The sequence below is a fragment of the Triturus cristatus genome, chromosome 7, assembly GCF_964204655.1.
Source record: "Triturus cristatus chromosome 7, aTriCri1.1, whole genome shotgun sequence".
Taxonomy (NCBI): Eukaryota; Metazoa; Chordata; class Amphibia; order Caudata; family Salamandridae; genus Triturus; species Triturus cristatus.
In genome coordinates, this window is record NC_140590.1 from 23704754 (window position 1) to 23725584 (window position 20831).

The following is a 20831-nucleotide window of genomic DNA, read 5'->3' on the forward strand; positions in this document are numbered from 1 at the left end:
TCATGCTCCTGTAGTCCTCCGGTGTGGTGAGCATGATCTTGGCGTGGTCCTGCCGGGGCTTGATTGTGAAGGGGGCGGTGCAGTGTTTCTCCAGTAGCTCCACGAGGTCCTTGTGGGTGGCTAAGTTCTTCAGGATGATGGGAGGGATCCGTAGTCGCTTTGTGGGACCTTAAGAGGTCCCGGTATCAGATGCCGTGTTGTCCTGGGGGTGGGCGTCATTGTCCTGGGTACTTTGGAGAACCAGGTAGCGGTTTGAGGTTGGAATCACGTTGTTTGCGGGGGGTGCGCGGGGAAGCTTTTCTGCTTTTTCTGGTGAGTTCGGGCACGACTCACGTCCTCTCTTTGCCTTGGTCTTCCATCCATGTCGTCTTCTTCGGCGTTGGCGGATTGAGCCATGACTCCATGGTTGGTGCTGCTTGGTGGGGGTGCAGTGGAGCGCCTTGGGTGGCCGGGCGAGCCAGAGGGCGAAGGCCGAGCTTTGGGGTTCAGCCGCACAGGGTATGGACTCTCAGTCCCTCTCCACTGCGGTGCGCAGCCTGGTCCCGGTCAAGCCAGGGAGGCGCAGGCCCAGCACCCCAGAGGAGTGGGAGAGGGGGCGGAGCGAAGCACGAGTCTCCCCCCGAAAATCGGAGCGCAAAAGAATCAAGCAATCAAGCAGGGCGCGTAAATGATGAATCTCAGTGCAAAATTAATTAGTCAAGCAGAGCGCATAAATGATAAAATGCAATCTTAATAAAAAATCTGTTGGGTTCGCATCTCACCGAATTTTTAAACAATGGCAGAGCGGGCATGCAGAGGGGCGTGGCTGCCGGAGGCGGCCGGTGCCAGCCATGCTTCCACTTCCAGGCTAACCATGAGGTATACGCCACATTATAACCGTGAAGTACTGTTGATTTTGAAATCCCCCAAGTCTCTCATAATCTAACCATTAACATGGAGACATCGGCCAATGAATGCCCCTAGTGCAATTGGACACCTCCCCAGTTTTCTACTCTTTGCCCCCCCCCCTACCTCGATTGAGATGGCAAAACATGGAAGCCACTTTAGGGTTACTTTATTGAACATACGCTCGTTGCAACAACATGCAGCTCAAATTTTTGATCTGCTGGTAGATTAGGGTCCGGATCTCCTGTTTCCTACGAAAACGTGGCTATCCGAGTCCTCTAACCCCTCCATTGCAGCGGCCATCCCAGAGGGGTATAACATCAAAGAAGGATCTCCTTAATGGGAAGAGAGGATGCGCCACCATCATTTTTAAATTAGATCTAGACTGTGTCCCTCTCTTGCTGGACCCGATTGAGGGAGCAGAGTGCTTTGGCTTACATCGTTTTCTTCCCCCCAACAATGCCTAGCAGGGATACTAATGCATAGACCCCCTAGGAGCTCTTGGTAACTTCCTGTTCTCACTGAAAGAAGTTATTACTCTCCTCGCCATCAAATATGGTCAGTTCCTCCTATTGGGTGATTTTAATTTACATATGGACAAGCAAACTGACCCCAATAAATATTTCCCTGACTGAAATCACGGCGGCGTGCAAGTTGACACCGTCCATTTCTGTTCCCACTCATAATCTGGGCCACACTCTGGATCAGATATTCTGTAGTACAGAACTAAAGACAAACCCCCCAACCCCCATCACTTGGTCCATCCATTTTCTCATCAATTTAAAGATATTTAACCTAGGCTCTGGACTCCTACCCAGGTCTATTAGGACTGAACCTAAATACAGATCCTGCCATAAAATATCTCTTCCCTCGCTGAGTGAGGCTCTGGACTCATCTGCACCTATGCTGGTTGGCGATGTGGAACGTGACGCCACCTCATTTGAATGTTGGCTGAAGTCCAACTTGGAAGATGCCACTCCGCTGTCCTCACGAACGTCAAGGACGTCTCAGTGTCCGCTCCTTGGTTTAATGAACCTCTAAGAGCGAGCAAAAGGATGTTCAGGGTTATGGAAAGGAAATGGCACAAACATTATTCACTGGTTGATAGGAAAACCTATAAAACTGCCCTGAAATCTTATTACCTTCAGGTGAAAGAGGCCAAAATTAATTATCTACAGGTGAAGATTGACATGGCTAAAAATAAGGGAAAAGTTATTTTTAACTTAGTGAAATCCTTTACCTCCCTTTTGGCAATGAAGAAAGAATCTTCTCATTCAGCAGACTGAACTCAGCAGGTGGCTCTTTCCTTTCACAATAAGATTGCATCAATTAAACAGTCTTTTCCGGAAACCACTGATGAAAACCTAGAGATAGAGTAGTCGTTGACCAAAGGGGTAGACGCCTCGCTTACCCCTTTGTTACTAGAGTTCCCTAAAATACTTTCAGCCGAATCGCTCCATTATCTTAAAGGTCTTCAGTCTGGCTCGCCAAGTGATGCCTGCCCTGCAAAATGTTTGACTTCCCTTGCGCCTACAATTAGTGCCACAGTAAATAAGGTACTGAACTCATCCCTATCTACAGGGAAACTGCTATACATATGGAAGCAAGCCAAAATTCTTCCACTTTAAAAAAACCTTCGGCTGACCATAACAATCCCACCAACTGTAGGCTGATATCTCTCCTTCCGGCTCTCTCAAAAGTTCTGGAAAAACATGTAAATACAGTCATTTCAAATCATGTAGAAAGTTACCATCTGTTGCACCCATCTCAATCTGGTTTTAGGGCTAATTTTAGCACTCAGACTGCCCTACTGGAAGTGACTGAGTACATCAGAGAAAAATTGTATCAGGGCGGAAGGGTTGTCCTGATATTACTCGATCTGTCGGCAGCATTTGATACTGTCCTGCACGTGAGACTCATTGACAGATTGAGGAATCTGGGAATTGGCGGGACAGCATTGGCCTGGTTGGACTTTTTCCTGCAGGACAGAGCCCACGAAATATGGCTTCCCCCCTTCTCAGCCAGCATGCCCGGCATAAAGGTTGGAGGTCCACATGGCTTGATTCTTAACCTGACTCTTTTTAACTTGTATTTGCCCCCCTTAGCACCCGTGGCAGTGGAAAACGGTGCGTAGATCATATCCCACGCAGATGACACAACTGATTTTCACCTGCGAAAAAGGAGCTGATTTCGACGGTGTCAATATCAGAGAATGTTTCACTAAGGTGTTTCAGTGGCTCAAGGCGAATCAGCTTAAGTGCAACTCGGACAAATCCGAGATAGTCTTCTTTGGCCAACCTGCAGTCAGTAATTAGAACACATGGTGGCCTGAAGAATATTCACCAACACCTACTGAGCAGTCATTTGTGAGAAACCTTGGTGTTTTTCTGGATAACACATTTTGCATGAGGTCCCAGATCCAAAGTTTGGTCGGCAGCTGCTTTGGCAGTTTGCACATGTTAAGAAAACTTCTTCCACTCCTCACAATAGAGACTAGGAAAATAGTGGTCCAGGCCTTGGTGACGTCAAGACTGGACTACGCAAATGTCTTGTATTTGGGCCTTCCCAGTTGCCTGGTACAGCGCCTGCAAGTAGTACAAAATGCTGTAGCCAGGGCAATCCTCAGACCTAAACCAAGGTCTCTTATGTCTCCCGCTCCTAAAATCCCTCCACTGGCTGCGTTTGAAAGAAAGGATCAAAGTCAAAGCCCTCGTTGTCTTTTTTAAGGCCCTTCATGGAAAAGTGCAGGCTACCTTAGCAAACGAGTTAACCGCTACATCCCAGCGCAGTCTCTACGATCTTCCTCCTCTGACCTTGCCTGTACTCCCAAAGTAAGCTTGGCCCAGATGGGTGGCAGATCATTTGGTTTCCTTGGGGCCCGCCATTCCTTCGACCAAAGTTTTCAACCTCTTTCTATCACAAGACCAATTGCTCACTTAATACAGGATACACTGACAAAGGCACAAAGACACGACACCTCTGGGTGCCCAGACAACAGACAACTCACCAGAAGACTACCCTACAGCCTACAAATACTTTTGAATTCATGTATTTTTGTATTTCTGTACACACTCTATTTAGCCCCCCTCTGGAGCTAAACGTATTTTTAAGCTCATAAATTCTGCTTTTACATTCTTGCAATGCATGCGCAGAGACCTCTCTCACCTCACAAACACCTACACTGAACTAAGCGCTAGTATTCCTCACGCACTACACAGTGCACTCCTACACACCACCTGGCATTAATACATGACTGCCGTAGGCACACAAACTACGAACAGGTCATTTGATATAAGTTCATTGATACCCCACACCATAGGCACAGCCAGGCTTTACCTATCTCAGGAGATAGGTCCTGAAAGAGCAAAATGCCTTGTTCATCTGTACCCATGAAGGATCAGGGTTAAAATCCAAACCCTCAGAGTAGAACCCCATACAGCTCTAGCAAACATCACCCAATATGAGACCAATCCCACTGCACTGTATCTCTTCACCAAGGCTAGCGACATACAATCCGAGGTAGACAGGATGCACAGAAGGGGCATGATAAGGGAGGGCACTGTTTGGCCACAGGACTTCATAGAAAATAGGTTCCTGGAGGTAGCAAGATCGCCTCACCAGTGCAGAAATACCTCTGCCCGCTCTTCCGTCTATGGTCCCAGAGTAGCCCTTAACATCTTTGGGGCCACCTTCTTTAACGACAAGTGTACCCCAGACATGGAATTCCACTGCAGGGCCATTCATCTCAATCACACAGGGCAAACGAGTCCCAGGGGAAGGGGTCCAACGTTAGCATGGACACCCCGTGCCAAGAAATCTGGGATAGCGAGATTAATAGGTACACATGGTTGAAGGGGTAGGGGCAACCCCTAATTGTAGGGAAACTTACACTCTACTCTTTATGTTTCAGAAGCAAAGGAACCATACCATCGGGTAATAATGAAAACTGCGATGTGATGCTGTACGTTATGGGCCTTCAATAGCGCACCTCCACAGAGATGGCAATGTTGCAACCTACCTACACCTAGCTCATCCTGGATGGCAGGCCTATGCATCCTCTTGACCATGCACACCCCAACCCTGGTTGTCCTTGGAGAAGATATGTCTGAGTTATCTCAACATCCGTTACAGGAGAAAACAACTCTGTTGCATCAGGCTCGAAGGAGGAGAACTGCTGATTATTTTGGCTGGTCTAAGTACAAGGACATTCCAGAAGAATTTAGACTATTCACAGAGATTCAAGTAAATGCCAGAGGATCAAGACCCTTCTTCATCATGCAACTAACCAGGTGGGAATTTCCGAAGATGATTAATGATACTGAGCTCAGCCTAAACGCTATCAAGGAAGAACTGAGAGCCATTCAACTTATGGTAATGCAACATCAGTATGTGTTGGTTTTGATGACTGCGATGGAGGGTGGGAGGTGTGCCAAGATTGGTGCTTCCTGTTGTTCTTTTTTTCCCGGGAGTGACGTAGGACATTGGGACATTAGCTTGTGCCATCTAAGAATTGTATCGTCTGCAAGCCAACATGAAGAAGGAGGGAGGTGTACTAGAGCAGGACTGGTTGCATAGTATCTTTTCGTGGATCCCCCTGTTCACCTAAATAATGACAGTTTTCCTTAATGTTTTCATTAATGTACTTCTGTTTTGTGGTTTCCTACAACTGGAGGGGGTTACTACAGTAAAACACAATCCTCAAGTTATGTAGTATGCACATAGCTAGGGTACAAGTAACAGACACTAAAGACACACACACAAACACACACACACACACTTTCGAATAATTGTCATCACGTGAGGAGGCTAGAGTAGTTGAAGAACCAATTAGAGGGGGGTGTTTAATGGGTAAATATGATGTCAACGAATACCATGATATGTGCAGGCCTGACAACGGCAATACCAGTAAAACCAATGTCAATGTATGCCATAATCTACGCCTGCACAACAGCGGCGATATCAGCAGTGGCAATGTCAATGTATGCCATAATCTACGCCTGCACAACAGCAACGATACTGGCAGTAGCATTGTCAATGTATGCCATAATCTGTGCATGAATGCCAGTGTGGTTACCAGTAAATTCAATGTCAATGTATGTCATAATCGAGGAATGCATAACTGTGCCAATTTCAGTAAAGACAATATCAATGTACATTATGACAACTGTATGCACACTGTTTAGAATGTGGATAAAAAGGATACCAGTGACTGCCATATTGTTTTTAGGAGTTCCAGTGCACTTGCATCATTGCTGTTGGATTTACCCAAGATGACCCCCCGATCAATCCCGAGTCAGAGCAAAGTGGCCAGACAGGCCCCGCGACACACACACATGCATATCGAATAACAGGTCACAGGTTGGGTCTCTCTTATCCCAAAGACAAATGCACACCCAGGGAAAACCCTGATCAATCCCACATATAGATAGCTGCAACACCACCAGGTCTGAGGAAATTAGCCCAATAAAACACGATTGGCCTAAGGCTTGCGTTCCCAAACAATGCCACAAAGCTAGATATCACATGTAGATAGAACACTCAGCCAATCAGGACATGACATGCACACCACAAATAGTGATCACGCGCTCCTCATGCCGGACTTGTGAATACATACACACTGGCTCACATTAGCTCTCCCGAGGTCAAGAGCCATCTGTGTACTTATCAGATGCCAAACTTTTTAATTTATAACTGAGATGATTTTTCAGGAATGCAGAATTGACTTTATTGTACCTCACAGATGTATATAATGTCAGCCAAAACTTTGTACACGAGAGACTTTTCTCAGACGCATTCTGTTGAGACTCTCTCGGACGCTGCATTTAATTAAAGCAACTTGTTCCTGTTTTGCCAAATGCCTCTTGTCTTTTCATTTCTTTCAGTTAACTTCATATCTCAGCAACATTCTCTTTTCTCTTATTCTCCTTAGGTGCCGTAAAATTCGTTCAGGTACCTTAACCCATGAATATCATGCATTCTGTCATTGGTTTTAATTGATATTAGGGTTTTGTCCCATTTCTCCCCCATTAGCAGCAATCCTCTTTCTTGTGTCACCTTAGTCTTGATGATGACCTCGAGTCATGAAGGTCGAAACGGCGTCAACGTGTACCAGCAAAATTGGGATTGTTAATTGTGACATGATTTTCCATTATTTGTATTGTAAATAAAAAGTTTATGCATAGTATTGTTTTTCTAAAATTCCCAATGCGGTTTTACTTTTTCACATGTTTTTCACTTGCACCATTTAAATATTCCTTAACAAGCACAATGTGTTCACCTTGCACTCAGTACACAACTTAAAAAAGCATGGTTGATGCGACATTATAACCCGTGAAAAGCATAATTCTAAGCCTTTGTTGTTAACATAACTACGCTAAAACCAAAAGTTGGGGGTTACATCTTTTTGTCTTCTTTGCAATTAATTCACTTTCTAAATTGGCCCTTTCATTGACTCCCATTGAGACATTGTTGCATGATGCTGCATAAATACTTAACACATTGCCTCTAAGTTAAGGCTGAATGCTTTTGTGCCAAACTGCCAGAGTGTTAAGCACCGGTTAGTCATAAAAAGTATACAGTTTATGTATAGGTATGTATATGTTCTACTGGGCAAGCATAATTTGTTCTCTGCCTCTGGAACAGGTTCTATTTTAGCACTGGCATCTCATATTATGTTTTTTTCTAAATATAGAATTATAAGTGATCAGTATCACTATTGGGCCTCTTTCATGTGATGACTATCTAGCTCAATCATCTCACATCATCCTGCATCCATTCCTTTTTCTAAGTCCCTCGCAACGGAAGTCCAGCCCCTCATTATAGAAATACTGACTTTTACACCCTAAGTTTCAGTATGCTTGCATGACACAGGAAACAATACTATCCGGCAAGTCGAAGGATAATCCTTCAGTTACACAATTGTAAAGTGGCTTTGTCAAGATGGCCATGAGCGAGGTTCAAACAGTAGCAGAAATAGGAGCAGGTAATATGTACTCCTACAGGGGACCTGTTATGATGAAGGTTGGTCAATTAATGCGCAGGCAAATATATTGAGTAGGAGAGGGCTTCTCCTAGGTTGAATAAATACATAAAAGACCCCACCAGGAGAAGATGTAACTACCAGCTAACGCTGGGCGGAGTTTGCAGAGTTGCACTACGTGGAACTCCGCAAAGTGCAAAAAAAACTCCACCGCACTACGCGGAGCTCCGCGAGGGGCGGAGTACGATAGAAAAATGCAGTTTGCGGTTATTTCACAGTGCTGGATGTTTGTCCGCACTGTGCAATCATTGCGAACGGCACCATAAACAGCGCAAGCGGTCCCTGCTTTCCTTTTCTGCGGCTTGAGTAGATTTTTACTCGAGCAGGCAGCTTTCTCAATGTGACGCGGCAAGCATTCGCGACCACTTCCAATGAGAAATCTGACCCTCCCCCCCGCATTGAGAAATCTCACGGGGAGGTTGATTTTCCCCTCTCGCCAACTTGATGTAATGCGGAGCAGAGTTTTTTGGAACTCCGTGAGCTCCACGTCAGCGGAGTGCGGAAAACTCCGCAAACTTTGTGAGCGGAGCGGAGTTCACCACCCAGGGTTACTTCCAGCTCAATCCTGGTGGCACTAGTTAGCTGTCTGCCCAGGAACTCCACCACCTCAGCAATCTGCGATGTCACCAGGTGTCCTGACAGGCATGACATCTTAAGAATACCAAATTACTTATGTAAATTGGTGATTTTAATGAGGTCTGTGGTTGTAACTGATGTACGAATAAAAGGCACTGGAAAGTATGTTAATTAGGTGGGCTTGTAGTATGATTAACAATGCAAAATATCTTTACCACATTCTCTCTTTTATTTTTTATTTCATGTTGTTGATCAGGGACATTATCATGGTCCAAAATTATCATGAAATAAAATACAGCTAATAAAAAAGAATCCATGACAACTCATTCATTTGTCACCCAATAGGTAGCTACCCATGCATACATGGTTACATTGTGGTTCATGGTTCATGATTCGATACTCACCCACTAACTCATCTTATAACTTTTCATTTCTTCCTCTTTCTCTCTCGTACAATCCCAAATTCCTCTGGCACGTCTGAGTGCGCCCACCCTTTGGGTGCACCATTCTTCTAGTTGCTTAACACGCTCCATTTTCACCCTCCAGTTTCGTATAGCGGTGGGGCTGAGGACTTCCATCCTTGTAAATAAGTAACTTAGCCACCAATGACTCTATAAAGAAAAACTGTTGCTGGCTTATTCCTAATGAGCAATGAGGTGGTGGAATCCCAAAGAGTGCCCCCTGCAAATCTGATTCTATTTGGACCTGCAATTATGTGCCTAAGAAAGCCATGATCTTGTTCAAAATGTAATAATGTTGGGCATAGAAAATTGAGTATCAGACCTGTTGATTGCTTCTCCAGGTTGCTAGTTGTACTGAAACGCTTGTGCTGTGTGGTAGGAGAGGGAAACTGAATGGTGTCTTAAGGAGCCCAAAATCTACCTGTCTTTCCCTCCAAGGACCTCGGGATCTTACTGTGGAGAGAATGGGCTCTCTGAAAAAGAAAGCGGGTGATATCAGTATTGTAGATATTATTAGACCAGCAGGTGTAGTAGCAAACACAAGGAGATGATGGACGGAGCGCTGAAACATTTCAGAGACTCACCCCCAGTCACAGATCTGGGTCGAATCCAACATCGTTCTTTAGCTCAGTTTGCCATCCCAGTTCACACCCAGCTATGTGCAATTCAGTCTTGACCCTGTGCCTCATGGGAACAGTCCAGCCCAAACTTCCAAGCCAGGTCTTCCCTGGACCGGAAAAAAGTATCCTGGGAACGGTTTCGGGGTAACACCTCTCATCAGTCAAGCTAGCTTGAATCCAGTGGCAAAGTGAGCAAGGGGCCCACGTCTGGGCGTACTGTGCCAACTTAGGGCGAACAAAGCAAGCACAAGGAGATGATGGATGGAGCGCTAAAACTTTTCAGACACTCACACCTAGTCACAGTTCTGGGTTAAATTCATCATCGTTCTTTAGCTAACTTTGCCACCCAAGTTCAAACCCAGCTATATGCAAATCAGTCTTGACCCTGTGCCTCCTGGGTACAGTCCAGCCCGAACTGCCAAGCCAGGTCTTCCCTGGACCAGAAACAAGCATCCTGGGACCGGTTTCTGGGTAACACCCCTCATCAGCCAAGCTAGCTTGAATCCAGTGGCACCTAGGCCCACGGAATGAGCAGCAACTGTACCCTAGTTATGCCAGGAGCGAACAGGAGTGATGGGCCCCTCTGCATAGTGTGGTGAGGGGCCCTGAGTTTCCTATATCACACAGATATTCATTGGTCTTAATCTGAATGGAGGCTGCTGAAGAGTCGGGGGCCACTGAAAATTATGGGCCCCACCTTGCACTGCAAGGGACTGCATTATGCCCCTGAATTATGCATCTATTTTACTACCCACCAAGAGGTGCAGAGTTCCCCTGCTTCTTGTTTCCCCCAGGACCCATGGCTCCCTTGCTTGACTTGCCCTGGATATTGGTCCTTCACTGCACGCAGGGTGTGGTGACAAAACATGATCACCTTCTGTTCTGCTTCATGTCTGCAAGTTTGTCTTCAGCGAGAAGGCTGCTGCAGCTTCTTCAAATGGGACGGGGTCTTCTTTGTCTTACACATACGCTGTACTCAAACATCACCATCACTGGGATAGGCTCCCACGCATAAAATACGGAATTAAATACTGTGGTCATTTCCATATTAGTAGAAGTCCAGTCTGTGTGCTTTCACTTACATGAAGGGCTCTACATTTTTCATTTTAACTGCAAGTTCCCGGTTTTTAAAACTTTAACTTTAAGAAGAGGGGGTGGAGGATCAAAGAACATAGTCTTTGTACCATCACTCATTTGGCAGGCCATACAAAGCAGTGTGTACACAAACACACACACATATTTATAATGTCAGCGTATAGAGTGTTAAAGTTCCACTTTTGTAGTGTCACAGTGTGCGGCCTAACAGACGCACATGTTTACAAGGCAGAGTATGCAGTCTTTGTACTCCCACCGAGGTGGAGTGCCACAGGGCTCAGTACTTACACTCTCACCTGTATACAAGGGAGAGTAGGTAGTCTTTGTAGTCCCACCCATGCGGAGCACCACAGAGCTCAACAAATACACTCTCACCTGATACAAGGGAGAGTATGAAGTCTTTGTACTCCCACCCATGTGTAGCTCTACAGGTATTACCGCATACACTCTCACCTGTATACAAGGCAGAGTATGCAGTCTTTGTACTCCCACCGAGGTGGAGTGCCACAGGGCTCAGTACTTACACTCATACCAGTATACAAGGGAGAGTAGGTAGTCTTTGTAGTCCCACCCATGCGGAGCACCACAGACCTCAACAAATACACTCTCACCTGATACAAGGGAGAGTATGAAGTCTTTGTACTCCCACCCATGTGTAGCTCTACAGGTATTACCGCATACACTCTCACCTGTATACAAGGCAGAGTATGCAGTCTGTGTACTCCCACCCCTGTGGAGCGCCACAGGGCTCACTGCATATACTCTCACCAATACACAAGGGAGAGTATGCAATCTTTGTACTCCCACCCACGTGGGGTGTCACAGGGCTCAGTGCATACACTCTCAGTTGCCAACAGAGAGTATGCAGTCTTTGTGCTCACACCCATGTGGAGCGCAACAGGGCTCGGAGAATACACTCTCACCAGTATACAAGGGAGAGTAGGTAGTCTTTGTACTCCCACCCATGTGTAGCTCTACAGGTATTACCGCATACACTCTCACCTGTATACAAGGCAGAGTATGCAGTCTTTGTACTCCCACCCATGTGAAGGGCCACAGGGCTCAGTACTTACACTCTCACCAGTATACAAGGGAGAGTAGGTAGTCTTTGTACTCCCACCCATGTAGAATGCCACAGGGCTGAGTATATACACTCTCATCAGTATACAAGGGAGAGTATGCAGTCTTTGTGCTCACACCCATGTGAAGGGCCACAGGGCTCAGTACTTACACTCATACCAGTATACAAGGGAGAGTAGGTAGTCTTTGTAGTCCCACCCATGCGGAGCACCACAGAGCTCAACAAATACACTCTCACCTGATACAAGGGAGAGTATGCAGTCTTTGTACTCCCACCTAGGTGGAGTGTCACAGGGCTCAGCACTTACACTCTCATCAGTATACAAGGGAGAGTATGCAGTCTTTGTGCTCACACCCATGTGGAGCACAACAGGGATCAGGGAATATACTCTCATCTAGATACAAGGGAAGGTATAGAGTCTTTGTAATCCCACCCATATGGAGCATCACAGGGCTCAGCGCATGCACTCTCACCAGTATACAAGGGAGAGTATACAGTCTTTGTACTCCCACCCATATGGAGCATCACAGGGCTCGAGTCATACACTCTCACCAGTATACAAGAGAGAGCATGCAGTCTTTGTACTTCCACCCATGTGGAGCACCACAGGGCTGAGAGCATACACTAGCACCAGTATACAAGGGAGAGCATGCAGTCTTTGTTCTCCACTCATAAAGAACGCCACAGTTACATCCCCTATGCTCTCAGTGCATCACGTTAATGGTTATGTGACAGTAGGTGTTGATAAAGGGGGCCTAAATTACAGAGTAGTGGTTGCACACGAGAGTCATGAAGCCCCCGTACACTGAAGGATGGTGTGTACAGAGACTCCCTGACACAAGCATATGTTAAAACATAGCAATAAATGACTTTCTGACCCTTCCCTCTTTCTTTGTTTTTCAGAAAAAGCCCGTTCTCCACATAATAGCAGTCCAGGTCGCTCAGTTGGATATGTCGTTGGCATTGTGATTGGCATCCTAGCGGTGGTCATCATTGTGTAAGTGTGCATAGAGACTCGTGCCAAGATATCTCCATCTGTGGCTTCAGTCCACCAATGGCTCCCAGCTGTTCCTCAGTGTTTCCTTTCTGGGATTAAGCCACTCTCCCATCATCTTCAGGGTCTGCCTATTGTCATTCCTCAGTGTTTCCGATCTGGGATTAACCCCCCTCTCCCCTCATCTTCAGGGCCTGCCTCTAGTCCTTCCTCAGTTTTTCCTTTCTGGGATTGAACCCCTTCTCAGATCATCTTCAAGCTCTGTTTCTAACTTTTCCTCAGTGTTTCCTCTCTAGGATTAACCCGTTCTCCCTTCATCTCCAGGGTCTGCCTCTAGTCCTTCCTTAGTGTTTCTTTTCTGGGATTAACTTCTCTCTCACTTCATCTTCAGGCTCTGTATCTAGCTCATCCTCAGTGTTTCCTTCCTGGGATTAACCCCCTCTCCCTTTGTCCTCAAGGTCTGCCTCTAGTGCTTCCTCAGTGTTTCCTTGCAGGGATTAATGCCTACCTCATCCCCGTCTTCCTTTCCCTTTAATATCTGCCTCTGCCGCTCTCCTCTGACCCCCTAATTCTTTGGATGCTCAGTGGGCTAAACGAGGCAGGGTCGAAAAATGTTTGAGACTGGAGCGAGCACTGCACAGCTGAGGTAAGGGTACACCATCGTCACGCAGTTGAGGTAAGGGTACACCATCGTCACACAGCTGAGGTAAGGGTACACCATCATCACGGCTGAGGTAAGGGTACACCATTGTCACACAGCTGAGGTAAGGGTACACAATCATCACACAGCTGAGGTAAGGGTACACCATCGTCACACAGCTGAGGTAAGGGTACACCATCGTCACACAGCTGAGGTAAGGGTACACCATTGTCACACAGCTGAGGTAAGGATACACCATCATCACACAGCTGAGGTGAGAGTACACCATCATCACACAGCTGATGTAAGGGTACACCATCATCACACAGCTGAGGTGATGGTAAACCATCATCACACAGCTGAGGTAAAGGTACACCATCGTCTCACAGCTGAGGTAAGGGTACACCATCGTCACACAGCTGAGGTAAGGGTACACCATAGTCACACAGCTGAGGTAAGGGTACACCATCGTCACACAGCTGAGGTAAGGGTACACCATCGTCACACAGCTGAGGTAAGGGTACACCATTGTCACACGGCTGGCATAAGGTTACGCCATTGCCACATGGCTGAGGTAAGGGTACACTATATTCACATGGCTGAGGTAAGGGTAACAGATTGCTAAAAGAATCTGCGACTGTTTAATTTACATTTTTGATTGGTTGGTTAAATAAATGTTTAAGGCATGCAAAGATGAGAATTCAACAATTGTAAAAAAATTGTGACCCATTGTGTATGTTTTCGAATGACCTTGATAATGTGATTAGTCCTTTACGCGGTGCAACCAGATATCGAGTGAAGAGTCACTCACATATATTGTAATTCAAAGGGCAGGCAACCTCTCTTTGGTGTGCATGCATACTAGTTTAGTCTGTTTTATTTATTGGAATAAAGGTTCACAGATAGGTGGGCGCAACCACATTTATTCTGAGGTAAGGGTACACCATCATCACACGGCTGAGAAAAGGGTACACCATCTTCACATGGCTGAGGTAAGGGTACAGCATTGCAACACGGCTGAGGTAATGGTTTGCTCTCATAGTATTTTTGGTGCATGCATCTCTGGATTATAGTAGTTGCCTTAAATAATGCTACCAGATAAGGAACAAGCTACTAGAAATACTCAAAGTGAATGGCTGAGAATTTCAACAACATTAGCCACTCTCAAATGAGTGGTGTAAGCAAATCTGCCTAGAGGTGAACGGTAGGAAATTATGTCCAGGGCTGCTGCTGCTACACTGAGGGGCCCCTCACAGTCCAGGCCAGGTGCTGCCAGAGAAGCCTGTTCACACCCAATGGAACTTACATCTGTTCTGAACATTTGAAGTACCGGAGAATCATCTTCCGTGTTGCGTGGAATTCACAAGGATCCATTTAAACTGGTAACTTTTGGCGTCTTTATTCAGTCTAATGGAATTTCCATTCATCCGTTTACGATGTGGGTGTGTGATTCCAGCATGTTTGATACCAAACTAGGGGTGTGGGTAATTTGCGCTACGCAAAGCTCCGCAAAACGGTAAAAATCTCCGCAGGCTGAGGTAAGGGTACACCATCGCCACATGGCTGAGGTAAGGGTCAACAATTTCCACATGGCTGAGGTAATGGTACACCATTTCCACAAGGCTGAGGTAAGGGTACACCATCGTCACAGAAGCTGCATTGGCTCCCTATTCGTCTGAGAGCGCGTTTCAAGGCGGCGTGTATAGTGTTTAGGGCTCTGAACGGGATCGGGCCAAAGTTCCTTAGACAAACGTTTTTTTGGTACGTGCCTAGTAGAACTCTTAGATCGACTGAGGCCAAACTAGTACAAACACCCCAGTTTAAAAAAGTTAATTGGGGAGGTAGAAGTTTTGTACATAGCGCTTCCAAGATCTGGAATGAACTCCCATTTATGCTAAGAAGCTCCTCTGATTTCTGCTTCTTCAGAAAACATCTCAAGACTTGGTTTTTCTCACAGTTCTAGTTTCTTGTTACTGTTAGTTGGCAGTGCTTAGCGCCAGGACACCGCAAGGTAATCGTGCGCTTTATAAGCTATAATAACATAACATAACATAACACATGACGAAGGTTAGTGTACACCATCGTCACACGGCCGAGATAAAGGTTAACTATCATCAGACGGCTGTGATAAAGGTATGCCATAGCCACATGGTTGAGGTAAGGGTACACTATTGTCACACTGCTGAGGTAAGAGTACACTCCCTTCACACAACTGAGGTAATAGTACACCACCGTCACAACTGAGGTCGGGGTACACCATCATCACATCCTGAGGTAAGGGTACACCATTGTCACAAGACTGAGATAATGGTACCTGATTGTTACACAACTGATGTAAGGTTACACCATCTTCACATGGCTCAGGTAAGGGTACACCACCGGCACACGGCTGAGATAAGGGTACAACATTGTCACACAACTGAGCTAATGGTTCACCATCATTACAGGCTGAGGTACGGGTACACCATCGCCACATGGCCGAGGTAAGGGTAAACAATTTCCACACAGCTGAGGTAATGGTACACCCTTTCCACAAGGCTGAGTTAAGGGTGCATCATCGTCACATGGCGAAGGTAAGGGTACACACAAGGAGATGATGGACAGAGTCCTGAAACTTTTCAGACACTCCCTCCCAGTCACAGATCTGGGTTGAATCCATCATCATTCTTTAGCTCACTTCGCCACCTCAGTTCAGACCCAGCTATATGCCAATCAGTCTTGACCCTGTGCCTCATGGGAACAGTTCAGCCCGAACTGCAAAGCCGGTTCTTCCCTGAACCAAAAACAAGCATCCTGGGACCGGTTTCTGGGTAACACCCTTCATCAGCCAGGCTATCTTAAATCCAGTGGAAAAGTGAGCAAGAGACCCACATCTTGGCATACCCTGTCAACTAAGGGCGTACAAAGCACACACAAGGAGATGATAGACAAAGTGCTGAAACTTTTCAGACATTCACCCCCAGTCACTAATCTGGGTTGAATCCATCATCATTCTTTAGCTCACTTCGCCAGCTCAGTTCAGACCCAGGTATAGGCAAATCAGTCTTGACCCTGTGCCTCATGGGAACAGTCCAGCCAGAACTGCTAAGCCAGGTCTTCCCTGAACCAGAAACAAGCATCTTGGGACCGGTTTCTGGGTAACACCCATCATCAGCCAGGCTAGCTTGAATCCAGTGGAAAAGTGAGCAAGGGACCCACGTCTGGTCATACCTTGCCAACTAAGGGCAAACAAAGCAAACACAAGAAGATGATGGACGGAGTGCTGAAACTTTTCAGACACTCACCGCCAGTCACAGATCTGGGTTGAATCCATCATCATTCTTTAGCTCACTTCACCACTTCAGTTCAGACCCAGCTAGACGCAAATAACTCTTGACCCTGTGCCTCATGGGAACAGTCCAACCCGAACTGCAGGGTCAAGACTGATTTGCATATGGCTGGGTCCAAACTGGAATGGCACGGTGAACAAAAAACTATAGATTTAGGCCCAGATCTTTGTACTGGGGTGAATGTATGACATTGCTCTGCAGTCTGTCCATCAATTGTTCTTTTTGAATAAGGTAAGGGTACACCATCGTCACACGGCTGAGATAAGAGTACACCATCACCACAGGGCTGTGAAAAGGGTACACCATAGCCACACCCCTGAGGTAAGAGTACAACATCAGCACACAGCTGAGGTAAGAGTACACCACCGCACACAACTGAGGTCAGGGTGCACCATCATCACACGGCTGAGGTAAAGGTACACCCTCATCACAAGGCTGAGATAACGGTACACAACTGTTACACAGCAGACGTAAGGGTACCCCATTGCCACAAGGCTGAGGTAAGGTACGATATAGCCACATGGCTGGTTTGAGGCTACACCATTGTCACATGGCTGAGATAAGTGTACAACATTGTCACACAACTGAAGTAATGGGTCACAATCGTATCAGGCTGAGGTAAGAGTACACCATCGCCACATGGCTGAAGTAAGGGTACACTTTTTCCACAAGGCTGAGATAAGGGTACACCATCATCACATGGCTAAGGTTAGGGTACACAACATCAAATAGGGGCATCATGTAGCCCCCAAAACCAATGGCACAGCCGATGCTGCCGTTGCATAAATGTTTTTTCCACATTATATTCCGTTTCGCTTGTACTCCATAATTTAATCCAATCTTTCATTTCAAACCAGTTCAAAACCACATACAAGGAATGCTATTTCCCAAATTTCTCATGTTCCAGATTGGCCATCCGAACCTCTATACAAGAACACGTACTGAAGCAAGATTCTTCAAAAGCATTTTATTGAAACCCAATGCATTTCGGGCCACTGGGGCCCTTCGTCTTGGGTAACTGAAAATAACAATATTACACGCATTAATTTCCATTGTGTATACATCTCATTCAAATGTAACTAAAAGCGTATGACTTTTAAAACAAATTTCCACCTCACTACTTCAATAATTAACATTCGAAAGACAATCCATCATGTTTTATCCCAATAAATACCCTCCTCCCTCTTGCAGAACTCGGTCTCTTCATATTACATATTTTGAATGTGTTTCTCAATTTCTCTCAAGCGATAACTCCCGTGTGATGAATGCCTTAAACTTCGACCCCCCACCTAGTTCTCTCTTACTTCCCATCTTATTTGCAAAACCTTCACACTGAACCTTTCTCTCTCAACATCTCGTTCCCACGCAACCACCATCTTAAACCCCTGGTTCGTGTGCCTTACTACCCTTCTCTTCACTGAGCTCGACCCTCTTTCCACTAACGACTCTCCACCTCATTTCCAACCCACCTCCCTGAACAATCCTGCCATGTTTTATCAACTAAAATCCTATCTCACAAATACACATACCTTTAATTTTCCCTCCTTAGTTAAGCACAACACGTCCCGTTAACATTTCACTCCCCCTCACATACCTGCTTACGAGCAACCATCCTTCTCTCTCGATCATCAAAGAGGTTTCCTTTCCCTTTTCCCCGCCCAGATTTAAACTCTGCGTGCAATCCTCCTCTTTGGTGACCTCCCATCCAACACAATTAACACCTGTGCCTGTCTTAATTGCCCGAGCCTGCCTTCGGTTCTAAAACACTGCAACACCCATAATGCACCCTGTTGACTGCAACGTTTGTTATTCTGTTGCTGTGTATTCTCGAATAAATGAATATGCAGTTAAAGGACAAAAACCACTCGTAATTTAAACATTTAAACTGTCCGATGTATATTACTTCAATTTCAGTGTTCGTCCGACTTCTATAAATAAACTTGCTTGATGAATCAAAGGTGTTCCGCCTTGCATGAAGATGGTGTGATGAGTTTCAAAAGTTTGTTTGGTGATGTTCGATTTGTGATGGGTGCTAACCCGGTAGGGCAAACAGTAATACATATCAATCTTGTGCGGGTACACCATCATAACACAGCTGAGGTAAGTGTACGCCATAATCACATGAATGATGTAAGGGTACACCATTGTCACATGCCTTAGGTAAGATAAGGGTATAGCATTCACCACACAGCTGAGATAAGGGTACACCATCATCACATGGCTGAGATAAAAGTATACTACCTACACACAGCTGAGTTAATAGTACACCACTGTCACACGACTGAGGTCAGGGCACACCATCATCACACAGCTGAGGTAAGGGTACACCATTGTCACAAGGCTGGTGTAAGTTTACACCATCGCCACATTGCTCAGGTAAGGATACACCTTTGCCACACTGCTGAGGTAAGGGTACACCATCGTCACAAGACTGAGGTAAGGGTACCCTAAAGTCACATGGCTGGTGTAAAGTTACACCATCATCACACGGCTCAGGTAAGGGTACACCACCGCCACACAGCTGAGGTAAGGGTACACCATTGTCATATGGCTGAGCTAAGAGTACAACATTTTCATACATCTGAGGTAACGGTTCACAATTGTTGCAGGCTGAGGTAAGGTTACACCATCGCAACATGGCTGTGGTAAGGGTACACAATTTCCACACCGCTGAGGTAATGGTACACAATTTCCACAAGGCTGAGGTAAGGGTACACAATTGTCACATGGCTATGGTAAGGGTACACCATCATCACACGGTTCAGATAATAGTACCCCATTGTCACACAACTCATGTAAGGGTACACCATTGTCTCACTGCTCAGGTAAGTGTTCACCATCGTAACACAGCTGATGTAAGGGCACACCGTCATCACACGGCTGAGGTAAGGGTACACCCTGATCACATGGCTGAGGTAAGGGTATACCATCATCATACAGCTGAGGTAAAGGTACAACACATCACACGACTGAGGTAAGGGTACACCTTAATCACATGGCTGAGTCAAGGGTACACCTTCTTCACATGGCTGAGATAAGGGTACACCATCGTTACATTGCTGAGTTAAGTGTACACCATCACCATATGGCTGAGATAAGGGTACACCATTGTCACATGGCTATGGTAAGGGTACTCATAACAAAATTCTTCAAAAAAGAGGGGGGTCCTATGGATAATTTTTAAAGACCTAAGCAGTTTCGAATCCCCACACTAATACAAAATACAAGAAAAACTGCAGGTCTGGATTTGAATACAACCCAAAAAAACAACGACTAAACAAGATGTAGAATCCCGGCTTTTGTCAGGACCTCTGAATTATTAGCTACTGCAAAAAGTTTAGTGCTTCAGTGCAAAATAAAACAAAATATATGGTTGGTAACAATACAACCTGCTCACTTCTGTGAATCCAGAATGGAAGAGTACAGAGTGTGGAACTGGAAAAATACCCGGCTTTGTGCGGGTGCGCACCTCACCTCACCTGGCATCCGCTCAGGACGTGAGGCACCGCTCTCTCCGTTGGTACCCCCCTTCCAGCTTAGATCCAGAGATTCTGGATTCACAGAAGTGAGCCAGGATTCTAATATCCAAGGGCTGAAACATGTAGACCTATCCATCTTACAGTTATTTGTTTAAACTGTATCTGCACTGTTTTTATATTGACACCAAGACAGCACCGAATAAAATTGTTTTGTGTCTTGATAGTCAATTTTAAATCACTTTTTCACATATTTTCACTAGCACTGCAATCATCACCCTATAAAACAGCTATTTTGCTTTATCGTATGTGAGAAGCATTTTCACCATTCTCTGTTGAACCACAACTCTCAATTTTCTTATGAGAGTTAGGTTCACTAAGAGTTCCCAGATGATGAAGCAAGCCACTTCGGTGGGTGATGGGATCTCAATCTTTTTTTCATAAGACTCCACATCTTGTTTAGTCGTTGTTTTTTTGGGTTGTATTCAAATCCAGACCTGCAGTTTTTCTTGTATTTTGTATTATGGTAAGGGTACACCATTGTCACACAGCTCATGGAAGGGTACACCATTAATGCAAGGCTCAGGTAAGGGTACACCATCGTCACACTGCTGAGGTAAGAGTACACCACTTTC

At 45.7% G+C, this 20831-nt stretch overlaps 1 long non-coding RNA gene across 1 annotated transcript in view; it reads left to right on the forward strand.

Annotated features, from left to right (window-relative positions):
* Positions 1-20831, forward strand: part of LOC146808717 (uncharacterized) — a 78883-nt gene that overhangs the window by 53833 nt on the left and 4219 nt on the right. Inside the window, exon 2 of the long non-coding RNA XR_014966235.1 lies at positions 12661-12754. This is a non-coding gene — a long non-coding RNA (uncharacterized LOC146808717). The remainder of the gene's footprint in view (positions 1-12660; positions 12755-20831) is intronic.